Below are 21,629 nucleotides of genomic sequence, written 5' to 3' on the forward strand. Positions count from 1 at the left end.
AGAAAACTTCTAAAATTCATAAGTAATTCATCTAGTCTCCGTTTAGGTCCATTCAAATTTCATTAAGTTCATAAAATTGTCAAGAATCCATTAAAAATAGTTTCTTTTGCTGTTTCAGTAGAGTTTGTGCTTGTTTTATTTATTTTTGTGCTTTGTCGCTTAGATTCGGACCCTGCCGAAGAGCCGGTTTACTTCGAGATCGTCGCCGAAGTTCCCCAGGGACCAGAGCAAGGCAAGTGGCACTCATCTTTGATCATATTGAACCCATTATTGCAAATTCCCCTCTTTGTTTATTCAAATATGCATTGTTTTAATTAAAATATTTACTGTATTTATTTTCTTCGGGTAAACCTTATTATTATGCCGTTGATTATCCAACTTTATGCATTGGTGGACCAGGGGTAACTTGATTAGAGTTAGGCCTAGGTTAATGCTTAGCCGTGCTTAGAACAAGTAGCTCATGGGATCACATTTAATCATGCTTAGTTCTGAATAGCTGAGATAATGATTCATCACCCGGTTCGGGTTAATGTCAACTAAAATATTGATAATGGTGGGCTGTGGGTGCATGGTTTTGAGAGTCGCACCCATGGCAATTAAGGACCGGTTCACGGGAAACCCTGGAAGTAATTAAGTACTAACCACATGCCGAAATGGGTAAGGTGGGATTTGAAGCATGACTTCGAACTATTTGACGTACCGAGGCAAGGGTAGGCGTGATGGAGTATGGACGGGCAATCGTGGTGTAACGAAAGCCTCTGCTGCTTCCGGATCTACCAAGGCACAAGAGGGGAATGCCCGACGTGGTGTAAAGGAGGGAGTGAAACCTGAAGTGTGGTGCGATTAAATAGGGAGGGTTATGTGACGGGTCCTATCACGGTCTCCTTTCCGGTATGCCATGGTGGTATGTCGGCGCACGTTCAAGTGTCGTGGAGTCGTGTCTTGTGTGTACAGTAGTGCACCTCTGATCAGAGTATAATCTATTCGAATAGCCGTGCCCACGGTTACAGGCGAGCTCCCAGCTTCACTGTGATTAGTGAACCTGTAATAACTTGAGTAAATTGGTTCTCACTCGGGACTACTGCAACGTGGTGTAACGTTGAGTAGCGGTTGGGCCTGTTGCAACGTGGTGCAACGTTGGACTGTGTTGTGGTATTTTACAACTGTTATTTACTTATTCTTTACTGTATTCAATTACCTGTATTCTTTTTAATCTCGGTCATTTGTTTAACTGTTGCTTTATTGCAACTAACCTTAAGCCTGTCCTTGATAATCCCGATGCATCATTTATCTCCCCTTTTCCGTGTTACTTGTTGAGTACGGTGGTTTGTACTCAGCCTTGCTTAACTTTCCCACCCCAGAGCTGGAAGTTGAGTCCGATGGAGGTGCCTCTCAGGAGTGAGCTGATCTGCCGTCGAAGCTTCGCCTGTGGACTGGAGCCGTACCCGCTGGAGCTAGTCTACCTTTTTCTTTCCGCTGCATTTCCGCTAGAATAAGTGTAATTTTCAGTTGTTTCTAAGAACGATGGTTATGTAATCAACATTGTCTTTTTGTGTACCCTGGCTGGTCCTGGACAGGGATTTAATACACAATTAAGTTCAGAAATTCGTGTGACGAATTTCTGGGCGTGACATTTGTGATTTGTTGAAATTGATTAATGACATGTGCTATGTGATGATTTGAGCGGGCAGTCTGTCCAATACAACGGTGCCGTGCCTCGTGAGGGATTCCGGGTAGGATTCCTTACGGCGCTAGGTTAAAGCGTGGGCCCGCTACCTAGTGGCGCTACTTTGCTAGTAGCGTGGGTAAAACACACATCGTGCTGGTGCAAGGCTAGACAATAAACAATGTAACGGTTTCGTTATGACCTCTAGGTCACACTCAATGTGTAGAGTGTGGTGATACCGACGGGTATCGGATAAACTAGAGCGATCCATATCATGTGGGCTTAAAAGTTGTACAAACTCTGCAGATTCTAAAACTAATCGATTAGCCATGCTCACGGTCATGAGCGGTATGGTGAAGTGTCGTGAGTATAGTTTGTGATTTTGATAAACTCTTGTGAACTTGGGAAATGGTTGGAATGTTTTGTTGGTGAACTTGGGTAAAGTTCGGTGAATGGTGATGATATGATGGTAAGTGGTGATGATCTACCTTGAGGGGTAGATGTGTGTTATTTATTTATTTACATAACAAGATTTACTTACTCTATACTATTGTTATAAAATTTCCATTGCAAAACATGTTGTGAACAAAAATTGACATTTATGCAAAATTTACCTATACACAGTTTATCCTTGAATATGGCCAACGTGTAGCATGCTAGGGTTGTCACTGACTTGCCAGTACATTAATTTGATTAATGTACTGATTTTTTGCTTTCTTTTACTTGTTTTTGGCTCAGACCCTGCTACAGGTAATGACTGTTTGGATGAGGAGTTTGATGTAGCTTGTGATTTCCAGGATGGTTCTAACTAGAGATTTACCCTAGCCAGTTTGCCTATGGGCTTTTGGGTAGCACACTTACCGCATGAACCAATATGTATGGCTTGTCGCCAAGTACTACTTAGAACTTATTAAGACTATTTATGCTTTATGCTTAGAACCACTTATGATGTGTATATCATGCTTGAGATGATTTATGTGAGACTATGTTGCATTCCTGGGCGACTAGTCCCACATGAGGATGGGTTTGAAATGGTTGAGATAACCGGGGAATATGCCTTTATTGAGATCGAGTCTCTGGGGTACGCTTCTAGTTGCCACCATCGAGTGGTTGACGGGCGTATGATGTAGATGACTAGCGTGGCTATTCCAATGGTTATGTCTTCTATTTCATATCCGATGGCTTAGAGCCATTGTAGTGCCCTCTTCAAGACATGTCGGGGTCTGCAATGAGGTTGGATGGTTACTGTAACAATTTGGGTTTTATCTGAGACCCCATCCATCCAGATATTTCGTGCTGACATGTCTCGGAACATTGCACCACCTAGGCTTTGGGATGTCGTCACAGCTCTCTGGTATCAGAGCCATGACCGACTGTAGGGAATCCCTGAAAAGAATAGTCGTAGAATGGTATTCTCAAAACTATCTTGGAAAAATTATTTGTGAAAACCTTATTTCTAGAATTCCTACTCCTTCTAGGTGATGCCTTATTTTGAAAAATGGTTTTCTCTCCTCTTGATTCTATAGGCTACGGAAATCTCATATAGATGCTTCCATTTGCAAATATAGCTCTCATTCAATATAATCTACTTAAAACGAGTGCCAACTAAATTAGAAACTGAAACGAAAAGCTTATGCAAAGCCCTCCCATGAGAGACGTTTGTTTTTACCAAAAATGCTTAGGTTGATTAAATTAGCCTAGGTTTTTGATTGACGTGTGCAAATAAAATTTTGCTAGAACTTTTAGGATGAGACGCTGGGTTGGTCTTCTCAGGTTCAGCAATGAACCCTCAACAAAAAAAAATCTAAATGCCAAAAAAAAAGAAACCGTCTTGGCCTAGCATGGGTAGAATGGGGCAGGACGGGTATCTAGGATTTTGTTTGCTTTCTGTAGCTTTCAACAGTACTCACCCTGAACCAGATTAGCTTAGTATCAACTTAGCTTCATGTAGAAAAATTTTGATAATTTTTGGGCAACTAAAACATGGCTTAGTGAATTATTTAGCAACTAACGAATATCTGTCAGGAGCTGGAGTTAGCAGTCTTAATCTTTTTGTACAGGATAGACCGTAGGTGGGAAAATTTTGCATCTTGGCCTGTTGTTAGGAGACAATTGTAGGGTGTTGCTTGAATTTTTGTGTGATTTTATGTTCAGTTTTGCATGGTCTAAAAATTCGAGCCACCCACTCAACCCGGGGAAAAACAGAACTGCACCCTTTAGCTTAAATTTCTTGTAGGTCTTAAAACTTGCTCAAAAATTCATAAAATTTTGAGGGGGGTAGATAACCTGTACAAAAACTTAGTTGTACAAAAATTTTCTTTTTAGCAGCCACCTAAATAGGCTTTTTGCCCCTGTTGTTGCTATGGTTTGCTCTAGTCCAGAACCTTGAAACTATGTTTTCCTGATCCTTCCTTTCACTTAAGGTTTCTAATCTAGATAATCATATCCTAACCTTGTAGATGGCTCTCTTGGAACCCTCTTACTACTCCGGAGGCTTCATGGTAGGCACCATGCAGCAAACACTCTGGGAAATGATGCAGCTCGCCGACTATACTCGGCAACCCCAGTACACTGTCTTCACGCGAAACTATAGCGCCTCTCAAAGGAGCTATCAGGTTGAGCTAGTTCTTCCATCGAGGGACAATGACAGACACCACACGATGGTGTATGGCACTGGGTCGACTGCCGTGGGAGCTATGAATGATGCTACCTACACTGCTACCGGCTTCTTCCGTGACACGAGCCCGGAGTGTGCTGTGGATTACCGCTTTGTTCCCTCTAGGCCGAGTGCTGGTCGCTTTGTCACCTACCCTGGTCTAGAATCTCTTTCAGGTGAACCGCCCTCCCCTCACCTCCGTTTGGGCTACTTCGTTAGGTCCCAGGAGAGGATCATCGAGGATTTGATGCATGAGCTCCATCGGGCGAGGCGGCGCATCGCTATTCTCGAGCGTGAGATGGAACCCCGAGCTGGAATTTGGGGCCTCCCACCCGAGGTCGTGTACGTCGAAGACGCCATGCTACCAGCTGAGGAGGAGTTGCCCCCTCCATCAGGATACTACCAGTTGGTCACACCGTCCCCTACGGTCAAAGGGCATGGTGGTAGTCACTGGGTTGTTGCTGATCTTCCACCCCTTCCGGCCTCCTTGTTGAGGGGCCAAACCACATCCGATATCACCGCGGGAGCTGTTACCGTTTGGTGATGCAGACACCTCCGCCTCTTGATGATGGTGTGGAGATGACTTCTAGCTCTTCGGGTTCTCCCGGACCTTCTGACAGCTTTCTGCATCTAGCTAGGTGACTTAGATAGTTTCATTAGCATGAGATGTATGATGACCTCTGATGTACTCTGTAAGAGCCCTAGATGCATAACCAGGTATTTATAAATTCATTTGTTGTCCTTTAGATTGCATATTTACTATATTGCAATTTGATCATATGCAATAACAAAATTAACTCTAATCGGTAAAATTGAAACCACATCTATTTGAGCAATAACCTGAACAGAAGTATACATATTTAATATTTTATTCAAATATTAGTTTATTTATCATCACTAAATATAAATTTTGTTGAATTTTGACTCTCTATTTAGGTCTCCTAAAAATTCAAACCAAGTTTCAGCCTAACCCAATTCATCTTTTCACCAGATTTAAAATACTTGGGATTTATGTGTGAAACTTTCAAAAATGGAAACTAGGTGACTCAATCTATTTCAACACCAAAACACACATTTTTCACACTCTTGTAGCTTAATCAAATTGAATTTACCAAGAGAGGGAAATAAAATAAATCCTGAAAACTGCAAGAGTGAATCTGTACTCAATTTTTCACCCACCTCTCTCACCCTCCTAAACAGCCATGACTTGGGCCCACTTGTCATTGACCTTGGGTGTCTCTTTAGCCCCCACAACACCCTCTTAGGCGTGCTCCCACCTCAGGATTTAAGGGGGAGGGGCAGAGAAAACCCCTTCATCTCCCTCCCATTCTGTTCTTGTTGCTGTTCTGTTCTTCCATGAGCTAAGCTCCCTCCTCATTTTTCTCCTCCCCAAATCTTCACAAAAATGCAAGGATCCAGCCCTGCATGTCACACCACAAGATCCCCAAGGTTGTAAGCTTTCCATCCATCCAAATAGCCGGCACATGCATCGGTTGCTGAGGGAGATCGAGAAGAAAAGAGGAGCTTGCTGCTTGGTGCAGAGCAGCAGCAGCAGCAGTTGTTTTTCTCCTCTTGGTGAGCTTTCTTCCCCATCCATAGCTACTCTCTTAGGTTCCCCATCATGCTGAGCATTCCTAGTCTCCTCCATAGGTAACCGGTTCAAGATTTGAAGGCTAGTAGCAGGCTGCAAGCTGTTTTCTCTTCTTCGGTGACAACAGCTCGGTGTCTTTGCTTCCCTGTTTTGGTGAGTTTTCAGCTTTTTCAACTCAAGCTAAAAAGTGTCTTCTTAGCAGTAGGATCAAGTTCTTAATGTATGTTTTCTTGCATGTGATGCTCTTGGCATTCATGCACTAGATCGAGCCATCCACACGTGCTGTTTTGGCTGAAAAATGAGTGAACTTTGAAAATCCATAACTAATTCATATGAACTCCGATTTCAGTGGAACAAATTCTTGTTGCTTCATAAAACAGATCTCTTCATTGTTGTAAAATAAAAATGACCAACTTTTTACTGTTTTTCTCTGTAGGAATATAAATAGCTATATGTCTCCCTTGTGTGGTCTAGCTCTTCATAGATTCGTAAGAAATTATTGGTAAAAGCTAAAATTGTGAAACCAATTTTGTTGAGCTTATATTTTGTTACTCTTTGCTGTTGTGAAAATAAGCTTGACAATACTCCCCTTAAATCATGTTTAGGAGTGTATTTAGCATTCCCATGATTTTTAACTTCTAAGATCCATAAATAAATAATGACAATACATAAAGCTGTGGAATAATTTTTCTTAGCACCTGTGAATGATGTACTGTCCACTAAAAATAATTATACATGTAAAAACTTGGTTTGAGTTGCAAGTTACTTGTAATGCTCTAAAGTAGACTTAATTGTTTTTGGAGCTGTCATTATCTGACCTGAAAGCTTGTCATTTTCATATCTCCTAAACAGTAAGTGATAATCTAGTGATTCTTTCACCTGAATTCAAGTTAACATGTGCTCTACTCACTGTATTTATTTCATGATTTATTGATCATTTCGCATGTGAATGTTTATTTGGCTCTTATTCGCATATTGCTTCTTTTCGGTAGATTTGGAGAATCCGGAGAGTACCGAGCCATATCCAGAGGAGGATAGTGACTACCCTCAGCAGGAAGGCAAGCACCTAAGCATATAGAACCTATGCTTTCTCTATAAATATCTTTGGTTGCAAAACTATATCTATATATGCATGTGTTTCCTAGATGTTAAAACGTCTCTTTTGGGTGAATTGGTAGATCCTAATTATGCATTTATTCCCTGTTATATTGCTGACCTTATCCCTTGTCACCACCGTATAGGAGTGTTAGGCTTGTTTACTTCATTCATGCTTAGCCATGTTTAATGCTAATAGAAGTATAAGGATTGACAGTACTATCATTTGTGGTGTATAGACAACTTGTACTAATGGGCATAAAACTTGAGCACTTACACTAAATTATGGTTGATGAAATATGTTGGACTTGGACGGGTGGTAGGGCGATGAAGGAAGGTTGGTTTCCCCTGATGCAAGTAGCCCCGTCTGGGTCGTTAAGGACCGAACATTTTGACATCTATTCAAGCACCCTTCGTACTTACCACATGCCTTATTTGGGACCGGCTTGTTCTTTACTAGCTCTACTGTGATTATTTATACCACGTTGGAGAGACGTGAGGGCAGGTAGCCCTTTGGAGGGCCTCGGGTGCCTATGTTGGCCGGGGGTTCCTCCCGCATGGTGCGCCCGCCTTGGTCACACCACACAGGCACGTGACTAAGTCGTCGGGAACCCCGGCGTGGTATAGGTGGTTGGGGTGGGATTAGGAAAGACATGTAATGAGCTTGTATCACTCGCGTACCGCACTCGACGGGGTGTGTAGCTTTTGATCCTTGTTCATTTCATGTGGGTACAGTTGTACAGTATAATCTATTCAAATAGCCGCGTCCTCGGTTATGGACATTGCTTGATGTGTTAGTCAGTTATGTTAGCATCAAGTGTGGATTAATATGGATGAGTTTGTGTTTGATGGTGGTGTTGGCATGCTGTGCCATGATGGTGTGGACTTGGGTAGTCCCTTGTTGTTGGGGAGAGCGCCGTTTGGACTCTTTTGCTTATGCATTTCAGAATTGTATACTTGCTGTCCATAAGTTAAAATGATGTTATATTTACAATTACTTAACCACTTTTACTGTTATTTGCTCAATAAAATTGGCTTTATGCAAATATTGAACCTAGATGGCTTAGGTTAAGGTAAACCTTGCATACTCCTCTCTCCTTTTTATATATAGTTTTGGGTAAGACTTGCGAGTACAATCTTGTACTTAATCTGGTGTCTGCAATTTCAGGTGAGGATTCCGGGTATGAGTTGTGCTTCTTGTGTGGTCACTGCTCTGCCGGGGGTGGCGAGGGCAGTGAGTGATCCCTTCTCTTGCTGCTTGGCTCTTGCCCGGTTGGTTTGCCCTTGTGGGGTTGTGGCACCGCCGGCTTTCGTTTTATGCTTATGAGCTTTATTTGAGTCTTCCGCTGCTACTCATTCTGTGTATGTTGGGACCTTGGACCCTATGTTGTATCATGTACTTTGCCACTTATTATCCATGATATGGTACTGTTATGACTATTAATTGCTTACGATGAAAATGTGAGGCTAGTCGCATTCCTGGGGACTAGCTAAGCATGAGTAACGTGTTTTGATCGCTTGAGATAATCGGGGATAGCGCTTTGGATCGAGTCACTGGGGTATGCTTTTAGTCGCTACCTTCGAGTGGTTGATGGGCATATGACGGAGTAGACTGGCAAACTATCTTACGGTTATGTCTTGCGCTCACTACTCGGCATTCCGATTATTATAACAGAAGGTTGTCAACCGTGATCATGGACACATTGAGGACGAGTGGCTATTTATGCGTGTATGGATCTCACTCCTCCAATAGTATGTGAAGGTCACGTTGGACATTGGATGTTATAATACTTGGGGTGTCCACATACTCCCCTTAGCCACATTTTGGATGTGCACGCGTTTTGTAAACGTGTTTTGGTGGCTATTTATGTAAGCTCTTTTGTATGAAACCTTTAATGGAATGGATGGCGCATAATAAGCGCATTTATGAACCATTTTCAAGTATCCATGCTTGCTGTCTAGAAATTCTAACTGATGATTTGTTGTTATCAAAGTTAAATTAGTGCTTAAATACTTGCTTTTAAGTGCCTATACCTTTCCGTACTTTTGGATTGGGTTAACTTATTGCAATTCCATTAAGCACTACTTTTATATTTCTGTCCTTCCTTTCAGCTTAAATATGCCAAGTCTATCAATCTCAACAACTTGTTTTTCCACTTCCGTGTTTTGTGTGCAGAATGCCCGTTACCCGCTCTAGGAGCAATATAATGGCAGACTCTGCAGAAAACCAAAACAACAACCACGACAACTCGCAGCCTCCACCATCTCCCCCTCGTAATTCAGGAGCGAGCGGTAGCCGTCCAACCGACGAGATGGATCCTACTTTGGCTCAGATTCTCGTGGCGCAGAATCAACTCTTCGACCGCTTGGTCACGACTCAAGAGGCCTTGGGCAATGCTCTCCTCCAGAACAACCGTCAACCACAGTCTAAGCTGGCGGAAGTGCAGCGGACACAACCACCTGTGTTCTCTGTTGCTGCTGATCCTCTCGACGTGGACGACTGGCTCCGCGATATCGAGAACAAGCTTAACCTCGTCCGTTGTGATGATGAGGAGAAGGCGACCTATGCCGCCTACTACCTTCAGAGCACTGCAGCTGCCTGGTGGGAGACTTACAAGTCTAAACTTCCCCAGGACACCGCCATCACCTGGAACGTGTTCAAGCAGGGCTTCCGCGCTGCTCACGTCCTAGAAGGGCTTATGAAGGCCAAGAGAAAGGAGTTCCTCAATCTCACCCAAGGGGACTTGCCTTTCATGGAGTTTCTCAGTCGCTTCAACTACCTTGCACGGTATGCGACTGATGAGCTAGGCACTGCTGAGGCGAGGAAGGTGCAACTTTGCCTTGATCACCTTAGCCCGGAGCGGAAGCACGGTCTCTCTACGCATGAGATCGACAGTATGAAGACCCTTGTTGACAAGTCCCTCCGTTGAGAGGCAAGTGAGAAGGAAGTAGATGTGGATCGCAAGCGCAAGTTCATGGCGCGCAGGGCTACTGTCAGCCGTCCGAGTCGCCCACGCACTTGGCAGCCTGCTCCAGCTGCACATCCTACTTCTGCTCCACCGCAGCGCCCCTAGTACGCAGCTCCACGTCCACCTGCCGTTGTGCCACCGCAGGCTAACCGTGGTGCACCGCAGCCCGGAGGCTACAACCGTGCTGCAAATGTTAACTGCTTCAACTACGGGAAGTTGGGACACTACTCCAACAACTATCCTTACCCGCGTCGCACCAGTGCTCCTCCTCCGCGCCCCACAGCACCGCAGCCCCATGGTGTCCCTGCTGCTACTCCACGTGGGGGCCGAGCTGCTCCCAAGCTGGCTCAGAACTTTGGGCGCGGTCGTCTCAATCACACGACCGTAGAGGAGGCTGTTGACGCACCCGATGTGGTGCTAGGTACCTTTCTTGTTCACTCAGTTCCTGCTTTGGTATTATTTGATTCTGGTGCATCTCATTCCTTTATATCCACCAAAGTAGCAAAGCAAAACAACATACCCAACACACTTTTAGACACCCCCATGATAATCCAATCCCCTGGGTCAACCTTCAAAACCAGAACAATATGCAAGGATGTGACTATTCTCATTGATGAGGTAGACTTCATAGCTGACCTAATCCAGGTGAGTTCCTCAGGATTAGATGTCATCCTAGGCATGAATTGGCTTTCCAAACACAAGGGGAATATCAACTGTGCTTCCAAAACCATCTCTTTTGTCAACACCAATGGGAAAACAACCACCTTCACTTCCAATAAAGCCACCACCTCAAAACAGCCATGTATCAACTCTCTCATCAAGCTTGAGCTTGAATCAATACCAGTGGTGTGTGAATATCCTGATGTCTTCCCTGATGAGCTACCAGGAATGCCACACGATCGCGACATTGAGTTCGTGATTGATCTTGTTCCTGGTGCGGCACCTGTCGCTAAGCAACCCTACCGTATGACCAGTGAAGAATTGGTTGAGCTCAAGAAGCAAATTGATGAGCAACTGGAGAAGGGTTTCATTCGACATAGCATCTCTCCTTGGGGCTGTCCCGTTCTTTTTGCTCCAAAAAGTGATGGTACGGTTCGACTATGTGTTGACTACCGTCCACTAAAGGAGGTGACATTTAAGAACAAGTATCCACTCCCCCGCATCGATGATCACTTTGACCAAATGACCGGTGCGCAAGTATTCTCCAAGATTGATTTGAGGTCTGGATATTTTCAACTCAAGATCAGACCGGAGGATATTCCAAAGACAGCTTTTAGAACCCGCTATGGTTTGTTTGAATACACCGTAGTTTCTTTTGGCCTAACCAATGCTCCTGCCACTTTTATGAACTTGATGAACAAGGTTTTCATGAAATACTTGGACAAATTTGTGGTAGTGTTCATTGATGAATCTCATTTTCTCGAAGAATGAGGAAGAATACGCACAATATCTAAGGCTAGTGCTTGACAAACTTCGTGAGCATCAACTCTATGCAAAATTCAACAAATGTGAGTTTTGGATGAACAAAGTAGCCTTTCTCGGTCATGTGATATCCTGGGGTGGTATCGCAGTTGATCCAAGCAAAGTGGAAAGTGTGCTTAACTGGGTACAGCCTAACACCGTAACAGAGGTTCGAGCTTTTCTTGGCTTAGCCGGTTATTACCGTCGGTTAATTGAGAATTTCTCTAAGATTGCTAGACCAATGACCCAACTTCTCAAGAAGGAGAACAAGTTTGTATGGTCAGAGGCATGCGAGGCAAGTTTTCAAGAGTTAAAGAAAAGGCTCACAACGGCCCCAGTGCTTATAATGCCCGATATCCACAAAATTTTCGATGTCTATTGTGACGCATCTCACAATGGCCTCGGGTGTGTATTGATGCAAGAAGGAAAGGTTGTGGCCTATGCTTCACGTCAATTGCGCCCTCATGAACTCAATTATCCAATCCATGACTTGGAATTGGCAGCCGTAGTTCATGCCTTGAAAATCTGGCGCCACTACCTTATCGGTAAAAGATGCGAAATCTATACCGACCATAAAAGTTTGAAGTATTTCTTCACCCAACCAGATCTGAACCTAAGGCAAAGAAGATGGTTGGAACTCATCAAGGACTACGATCTTGGCATCCATTACCATCACGGTAAAGCCAATGTTGTAGCCGATGCACTCAGCCAAAAACTTAACCACATTTCTGCTTCCAAACTTGTTCCACAACCGGAGTTGTTATGGGAATTTCAAAAGCTCAATCTTGGTGTGGTTGAAGAAGGTTTTGTTGCTGCCCTAGCACTTCAACCGACCCTCCTTTCTCAGATAAAAGAGGCTCAACTCACTGACCAGGAGGTACTTGAAATTAAGAAGGAAATGGCAAGTGACAAGCCAACTATCTTTTCCTTAGATGATGATGGTGTTATTGTTCATGGGAAGCAATTCTTTGTCCCCGACACTCAACATCTTCGGGAGCTTATTCTTACAGAGGCACAAGAGTCTCCCATGTCCATCCATCCAGGTTGCACCAAAATGTACCAAGATATCCGCTCTCTTTATTGGTGGCCTACCATGAGGCGTGACATTGCTGCATATGTTGCTATTTGTGATGTGTGTCAGCGTGTCAAGGCTGAGCACCAACGTCCCGCAGGTTTACTTCAACCCTTGCAAATTCCTGAGTGGAAGTTCGATGAAGTTGGAATGGATTTCATAACAGGTCTTCCTAAGACTTCTAATGGACATGATTCCATATGGGTCATCGTTGATCGCTTGACCAAGTTGCCCATTTCATTCTGGTGAATGTCTCCTACAATGGTGCAAAGCTGGCAGAGCTCTATTTGACTCACATTGTTCGCTTGCATGGGGTACCGAAGGCCATTGTATTAGACCGTGGTCCCCAGTTCACTTCCTGGTTTTGGGAGAATCTTCATGAGCTCCTTGGTACTTAGTTGTTCTTTAGCACAGCTTTTCACCCACAGAGGTTAGACTGAGCCGCACCGATCAGATCTTGGAAAATATGCTCAGATCTTGTGTCCTCAGTTACAACACCAATTGGGAGAAATGTCTGTCCTTTGTCAAATTCTCATACAACAATAGTTACCAAACTAGCCTTCAAATGTCACCCTTTGAGGCTTTGTATGGAAGAAAGTGTAGAACCCCACTCTTCTGGTCAGAAGTGGGAGAAAGACAACTCTTTGGTCCTGTCGTTATCAAGGAAGCCGAGCAAAACGTCGCTCTCATCAGAAACCGGCTAAAGGAGGCACAGTCACGCCAAAAGAGTTATTTCGACCGTCGCCGTCGCGAATTGAGCTTTGAGGTTGGAGACTATGTCTATCTAAAGGTCTCGCCATTGCGGGGCACTCGTCGATTTCAGGTGCACGGAAAATTGGCGCCTCGATACAGTGGTCCATATAAAGTTCTTGCCAAGAGGGGTCAAGTTGCCTACAAGTTGCAGCTACCATCTCAACTCTCAGATGTGCATGATGTGTTTCATGTTTCACAGCTCAAGAAGTGCCTTCGAGTTCCTACGGAGCTCACTCCATTAGAAGACATCAATCTCCAGCCCGACCTCTCCTACCAGGAGTATCCAATCCGCATTCTTGAGGAAGTCGAGCGACACACGCGAAGCCACTCAATCAAGATGCTCAAAATCCAGTGGAGCAACCACACTCCCGAAGAAGCAACGTGGGAAAGAGAAGACCACCTTAGAGCCGATTTTCCGAGTTTTTTCTCCTAGATCCTATCAAATCTCGGGGTCAAGATTTTGTTTAAGGGAGGTAGGTTTTGTAACATACCCAAGCCTGTAAACCCGAGAACTAAATTTAACTTAAATGCATCATGTGGTTGGGAGTGATTTTAATTGTTGTTAGATCTTAATCATCTCATCATCACATGCAATAATAAACCTAGAGTCACAAAAACAATTAATTTGGTATTTATGTGCCTCCAAAAAAATTCTGCAAAAATTCTGAAAAATACCTTGATATGTCAAAAACCAACCCAACAAATTTTCATAATTTTAAATTAAGGTTTGATAACTCTTTGATTTATTTTAATCTCTCCAAAAACCTGAAAAACTGTTAGTAGATTCAAACTTGCTCTCTTCGAAAAATTTATTTAAAAACCTCTTTTAAAAGTTTTGTTTCAGCCAAAGTCTTCTACTAACTTTCTTCTAACACCAAGAAGAGTGGCACACGTTGGATCGCTATTTAACCATTTCTTCTCACCCTCTAAAAATCCTTTGTAGCCAACTCTACTTGACAGCCTCCAAGCAAGATTTCAAATTTCTTTCAATGACAAGTGGGCTCCACACCCCTAGGACCCACATGGCAGCCTCCCACTCTCTCCTCACAGCCTCCACCGCCCCCCATGGCCAATGGAAGCCTAAGAAACCCCATCATAGCACCAGCCACCTTCTCTCCCTCCCTCAGTCTTTGTAAGCATTTCGTCGAACACCTGGCGGGCATCTTCCTTGGAGTGGAGAAAACAACACCCCTAACTTCCCACCATGCCATGCCGGGCCTTCTCCACGAAGCTAAGATGTTAGCCGACGCTGCTGGTGGGTCTAGACACCGTGTCTCCATACCCATCGTCCACCTCACGCCATTCTCCCCAATCACCACCAGGGTACCACTCCATTGAAGGTAGACGAGGCCGTTCCGACCAAATCTCCACGCCCAGACCAAATCTCCTCCTCCACTACTCTTCCACGGCACGCCTAGACACATATTACTATAGCAAGGGAGTGCGGATTGATTTCCTATCTTCCAAGGGCCTTTCTGCAAAACGCCCCTCACTTCACAAAACACCACTCACTGACATGTGGGCCCGGCTGAAATTAAATTTTGAAAACTGATTTCTTTTTTTTAGTTAGGAATGAGCAGAACTTCAAAATTTTGTAGAAAATTCATATTAACTCCGAAAATTATGAAACCAGTTTTGTTAGATCCGTGGAACTGTGAACTATTTTAGAAAAATATTAAACTTGGTACTTTTTGTACAAACGTTTCCTTTATTTTTGTTTTACCCTAAATGTCTCCTAGAGCTTGTTAAATCCATAACAAATTGAAAATAGCTCTACAAATTGTGAAACCACTTCTGTTAATTTTATAAAATCATTCTCTGTAACTTTGTAAAAGTAATTTTCTTCACTTCTGTACAAAAATGTTGCTTAATAAAACTTAGCCCTTTTTAAACCTTTTTAATTATTAAATGCATATCTCTATAAAACAAAGTGATAAAATAAAAATTTCTTCACTAGAGGCCACCTGAGACCAGCACACACTCACTGCATAAGTCTCATGCATTTTTGGTTTTTATGCATTTTTGTATTTATCGTATACGCGTATTTTGAATAGAGGAAGAATACGTCGAAGAAGAAGAGGGTGAGTTTGTTGAAGACCAGGTTCAGGTGTTTGCGGACGAAGGCAAGTCAGCCCCTCCTTTGACCACTTTGATCCTATGTTTTATAGGGCTAAATGATTCTATTGTAAACATGCATACGTTAGCTAGTATTAATTTTAGTAAAAGAAATTATATAAATGTGGGAATGGTAGATATGACCTAATTGCTGCATAACCCACCTTGAAATATTGAATCCTTGCTGGTTGTAACCATAAGGTGCTCTTGGATACAATTATTGTGTTATTTGGGATTATGCTATGCTTATATTGCCGCTATATGCTTTTATATTCGGTTACCGCCTTACAAATTACTCATTTTGATAAATGTTATATGTGAAAAAGGTTATTTTGATGCTGCTGGACAAAATTTAAATGTGTGAGTATTATGAACTGAAAATGGAGAAAACTTGTTTTTAGACTTGGGCGGCGAGTGATGTACATATGGTGGTAGATGTGCACCGATAGGGGGAGCGTTCGCTCGGGTCGATTAAGGACCTCACTCTATGTCACCAACTAATAAAAACAGTACAAATCACATGTGCTAAGTATGGGCTGGCCTTAACCTATTAAGTTGTTTAGAGTATAGCATTGCATCTTGGTATGCCAAAGAGTATGGGTTATCGGGTTTTGGTAACTTATCGAAACTTTCTATGGTTTGTGATTTGTTGAAATTGATTAATGACATGTGGTATGTGATGATTTGAGCGGGCAGTCTGTCCAATACAACGGTGCCGTGCCTCGTGAGGGATTCCGGGTAGGATTCCTTACGGCGCTAGGTTAAAGCGTGGGCCCGCTACCTAGTGGCGCTACTTTGCTAGTAGCGTGGGTAAAACACACATCGTGCTGGTGCAAGGCTAGACAATAAACAATGTAACGGTTTCGTTATGACCTCTAGGTCACAATCAATGTGTAGAGTGTGGTGATACCGACGGGTATCGGATAAACTAGAGCGATTCATATCATGTGGGCTTAAAAGTTGTACAAACTCTGCAGAGTCTAAAACTCATCGATTAGCCGTGCTCACGGTCATGAGCGGTATGGTCAAGTGTCATGAGTATAGTTTGTGATTTTTATAAACTCTTGTGAATTTGGAAAATGGTTGGAATGTTTTGTTGGGAACTTGGGTAAAGTTCGGTGAATGGTGATGATATTATGGTGAGTGGTGATGATCTACCTTGAGGGGTAGATGTGTGTTATTTATTTATTTACATAACAAGCTTTACTTACTCTATACTATTGTTATAAAATTTCCGTTGCGAAACATGTTGGGAACAAAAATTGGCATTTATGCAAAAATTTACCTATATACAGCTTATCCTTGAATATGGCCAACATGTATCATGCTAGGGTTATCACCGACTTGCCAATACATTAATTTGATTAATGTACTGATTTCATGCTTTCTTTTACTTGTTTTTGGCTCAGACCCTGCTGCAGGTAATGACTGTTTGGATGAAGAGTTTGATGCACCTTGTGATTTCCAGGATGGTTCTAACTAGAGATTTACCCTAGCCGGTTTGCCTATGGGCTTTTGGGTAGCACGCTTACCGCATGAACCAATATGTATGGCTTGTCGCCAAGTACTACTTAGAACCTATTAAGACTATTTATGCTTTATGCTTAGAACCACTTATGATTCGGATATCATGCTTGAGATGATTTATGTGAGACTATGTTGTATTACTGGGCGACTAGTCCCACATGAGGATGGGTTTGAAATGGTTGAGATAAGCGGGGAATATGCCTTTGTTGAGATCGAGTCTCTGGGGTACGCTTCTGGTTGCCACCATCGAGTGGTTGACGGGCGTATGACGTAGATGACTGGCGTGACTATTCCAATGGTTATATCTTCTATTTCATATCCAATGGCTTAGAGCCTTTATAGTGCCCTCTTCAAGACATGTCGGGGTCTGCGATGAGGTTGGATGGTTACAGTAACAATTTGGGTTTTATCTGAGACCCAATCCATCCAGATATTTCGTGCTGACATATCTCGGAGCATTGCACCACCTAGGCTTTGGGATGTCCTCGTATAACCCATCAACAGAACGAACAAAAATTCTATCACCTGTTTGTTCTTATCCTTTATGTACAGACCAAAGAAGTAGAAGTCTTTATGCCCCTCAATTTCATTTGTTAAACCCCTAGACTATTTGTACTTTTGTATTACTTTTTTTATTTAACGTTATTGACTTTTATATCTATATTAGATTGTTTTTCTAATTTAAAATTTTACTTAAATATATAAAATTATAAGTCATGCTTAAAATACCTTAAATAAAACAAAATAACAAAAAGATAATTGGCAAGTCTATATTTTTAAAAATTAGAATGGCAATTAAAAGTAGATAAAAATTAATACAGTTAGATAAAAAAATACGATACTGTACAGTTGCTTTTCACATAGTGGCATTAAATATTTTCTCTCTCATCCCATGAGCTACCACGTCAATCACTATCATAGCCATTCGATTGGGCCTGTACTGTCTACAGTACTACTTATACGGTAGCTGCCACTGACTGCTGGAGTGTTGGACCAGGATCACAAGGACAGTATTACGAAGAGGCCCCACCGTTTTAGAGTTGTCACTGAAGAACACAACCATGTATATCTGCACATCACTTACATAACTAGCCAACCCACCCGTTCGGTCAGAGTTAGGCCCTGTTTAGTTCCCAAAATCATTTTCTCAAAAACACGTATCGAACCTTTGAACACCTAACTGAAGTATTAAATACTCATAAAAATTAAAATTAATTACACAGTTATGAAAAAAATCGTGAGACGAATTTTTTTGAGGCTAATTAGTGCATGATTAGGCATAAGTACTACACTAACCAACATGTGCTACTGACAGATTAATTATACTCAAAAGATTCATCTTGCGGTTTCCAGTCGGATCTAAAATTTGTTTTATAACTAGACTACATTAAATACTTTAATATAGATCATACGGGCTGATGTAATCCCTCCTAAAAATTTTTTAGAACTCAACAGGGCCTTAGACTCGTCTGTCACTGGCCATATCTATTCGACTAAATCTGTCACTAAAGATCGAAACCAATTTCTAGAAACCATGGGATCATCCTATTTGTAAACGAAAAAAAATATGAATAAAATTTTTATATATATACGTGTTTTTAATCATCTTAAAAATAAGACTGAAAATTAAGCTATAAATAAAAAACTGAAATCAACTCCATCTTATATTTGTAAATTTAATTTTGACTAATAAGTAAGAGTAAAAACGAAAAGACAAGGTGTATCTCATCGTGAGCTTTTTTTCCCAAAGAGGTGCTAAATTGAACTTGCTAACTTCCAATACCTGTGTTATGATTTTTTAATAAGATTTTCTACAAGCTTCCACTGTTGTACACTTCAATTTTGCATTCATCTAAAAAACAAGTGTGCATCAAATTATCAATGTTTTTTTAATTTCGCGGCAACGTGTTGGGTATCATTTAGTTCACCTGAATGTTTGTGTCTCAGTAGGCCAGTATCTCATATCCCGACCTTGAGGTGGCTGAGAGAAGATGCCGAGCAAGTCAGCCCAGTCAAGCTTTTGTTCATCAGACATGACAAACGCTTCGCCATAACCTTGGACATCTGCTGGGGACTGCGCGTAGGCATTCTTCACGTGGAGAGGAAGTTCAAAGAACTGCTGAACGTCTCGCTTTATATTCACAATGACTTCTTCTGGTATTCCATGATTTACAAGCTGTAGAACTCAAAAGGCGGATAAATTGTAAATTATTGTTAAGAAAACGATATGTATGACAGCAAGGCATCGTTCTCTCTTAAAAAGGCACCAAATGCATGACTTGAGCATGAGATTGATGTGGCATTGATTAAATGAAAAGGTAATTCCTGATGTGACTCAATTTTCCCTCGATCCCACAAATGGCACTTCAATTTTACTTATCCCAAATATATGATACTTTAATTTTCGTTATTCCAATATGGTATTTCTATTCCGAACTCATTCCCAAGTATGCCAGTGGGCGACATCTTCTTTTGAAGCAAAACAAATAAATTTTATAAATTAATACTGTCCAGTTAGCTTCAAAGTTCACGGTCTTTATGTTTTTGCTTCTGCTTATATAAGACAATTTGAATTTTTGATTTTATATTTAGAGTGATTTTAGGGTTTTTCTGTAGTTTATTTTTCAGGATTAGCTTTTAGATTGCCAATATATGTATGTAATAGTTTTATTTAAAAATTATTTTTTGTTTGCAAATATGTTGTTTTGCCTTTTTCGAATAAACCAAACAATTGCACGGAAGAATGCAAGCAATTGAACTTACGTGAAAGAAGCCCCACTCCTCACAAGCAAACTTGAGAACAGCGGCCTCCTCTTCCCCAGTCTCGCGGCCGAGGAGCTTACCAAGGTCGATCACCGGGACCTCGCCGGAGTGCTCGACGAGGACGGCGTCACGGTCGATGTCCGGCCGGATGTATCGGTCAAGTGTCTCAGGCGTCTGCTAGTCTGTGGACGCCGCAAGGGCCTGCACGTTCCTGACGGCGAACTTGGATCCCAGCTTCGTCCATCTGCTCTCGCCGAGCACACTTGTTGTTTCCATCACTACCACTACCAGTACGCAAGTTACGTGGTCTCACTGCCCAGTAATCTAATTTGCTTTACTTGCTTGTTTGGTCAGATACACACCAGCTTGGGCTATATATAAACCCAACCCATCTTTGCTTCTTTCAATAGGAAAAATATAGCAACTCTATTACTAAAAGAAATAAGGCCGTGTTCGTTTTGGGTACTTTTGGGATAAGTTATTTGGGTGTGGAAAACACACTAATAAATTAATACATGATTAATTAATTATGAATTATAAAAAATTAAAAATAGATTAATATGATATTTTAAAGCGACTTTTCTATTAGTATAAAAAACGTCCGCACGAAAAAATAAAAAACCTGGATTACTAAGCTTACCGCCGAAATGCGGCCTAAGTTGGTTTCGATACAACCGTACGTGAAGAACCCATAAAAATGCTATAGTGCCGGTGACAAGAAAGATACGAAGGTATGATTCCTCGATCAGTTTGTCGACAGATGTGTTTGGACCTGTGCGACTATGAAAACAATGTCCCGCGGCCAATTACCTACTATCCTGAGGCCTTGAGGGATACTTTTTTTGAGGAAAAGGAGCTCTGCCAATTCATTAAGCAGAACAGAAGGTGTTGTTACAGAGTTGATTTCACAACAGCCTCACCATAGGAGACAGAAAAAAATTACAGAAGTAGAGCTTTTTATTGGATTTGTTGTTATAGTTACTATTAAAGACACGGTCATTTCGGTGCAACCAAATCACCCATGCTGTGTACACAAAGATTTCGTCAAAAAAATTTCGGTGATTTTTGATAATCGTCCTCCTACAGTTCTGCCACCATTGATAAAATCACTTAGGGGATATTATATTGGCTTATAACGAATCCAATGGCCGCCTGCTTAGCCAAGCACAACGTTATAGGAAGCTCATGTTCATAAGCACCCCCGAAGAAAACAGTTTTGCCAAACAGCAAATCAACGAAGCATTTTTACCATGATTTTAGTAACTTTTTGTATCAGAAAAAGAAATAAAGGAAACTGAAATTGCGTGTCATTTGATAAAATAAAGGGATCTGCTACACAGTTGCCTACAATTTTTTTTTTTATCAACCGTTTCGTTGGCTGTCCGATTCTACTCTAGATTTGTGCTGATTGGGCCTATGCACACTCCAAAGAAGAGACACGTGTGTCTATATCCATCCGTTTCTTTTTTTCAGCAGTCCATGTGCCTGCGCAGGAACTGTTCAAAAAACAAAAATTCGTAAATCACGTGCTCATTTGGTGGGGAAGGGAAGGGAGGAAGGCGATTTCACCACCATGCTCATCTACTGATTTCACCACTGCGATGCTTTCTCCTTCTTCGGCGGCGGGTAGAGCCCCAATTCTACATATATTGCATTTTTTACATTGTAATCCTCCACTGAGTTTTTTAGGTAATCAAGTCTAATGGCTCATTTGCATTTTACCCATGGCTTGCATTAACCTATAATTACTTAACAGTCACGTAGCTAGGAGGTTTTTAAGGTTCAGTTTAAACTTGGAAGATTTTGTTCTGAATATCTGGCAAGTGGAAATTCACACAGGCCTATTTGATTTGTGTGAAATATATAGTACTATGTATGTGCTTTTTTATCCACACAAGATGAAAGATTACGTCCGACATGTTTTATGATTAATCAAATATGCATATATTTAACTTTAAATT

General features: G+C 41.9%; 1 pseudogene; it reads right to left on the reverse strand.

Moving 5' to 3' along the window:
• LOC107305480 overlaps positions 1 to 19,944 on the reverse strand; it is a 31,213-nt pseudogene extending 11,269 nt beyond the window's left edge.
• Positions 19,945 to 21,629: the final 1,685 nt, after the last annotated feature.

The sequence above is a fragment of the Oryza brachyantha genome, chromosome 4 (assembly GCF_000231095.2).
Source record: "Oryza brachyantha chromosome 4, ObraRS2, whole genome shotgun sequence".
NCBI lineage: Eukaryota > Viridiplantae > Streptophyta > Magnoliopsida > Poales > Poaceae > Oryza > Oryza brachyantha.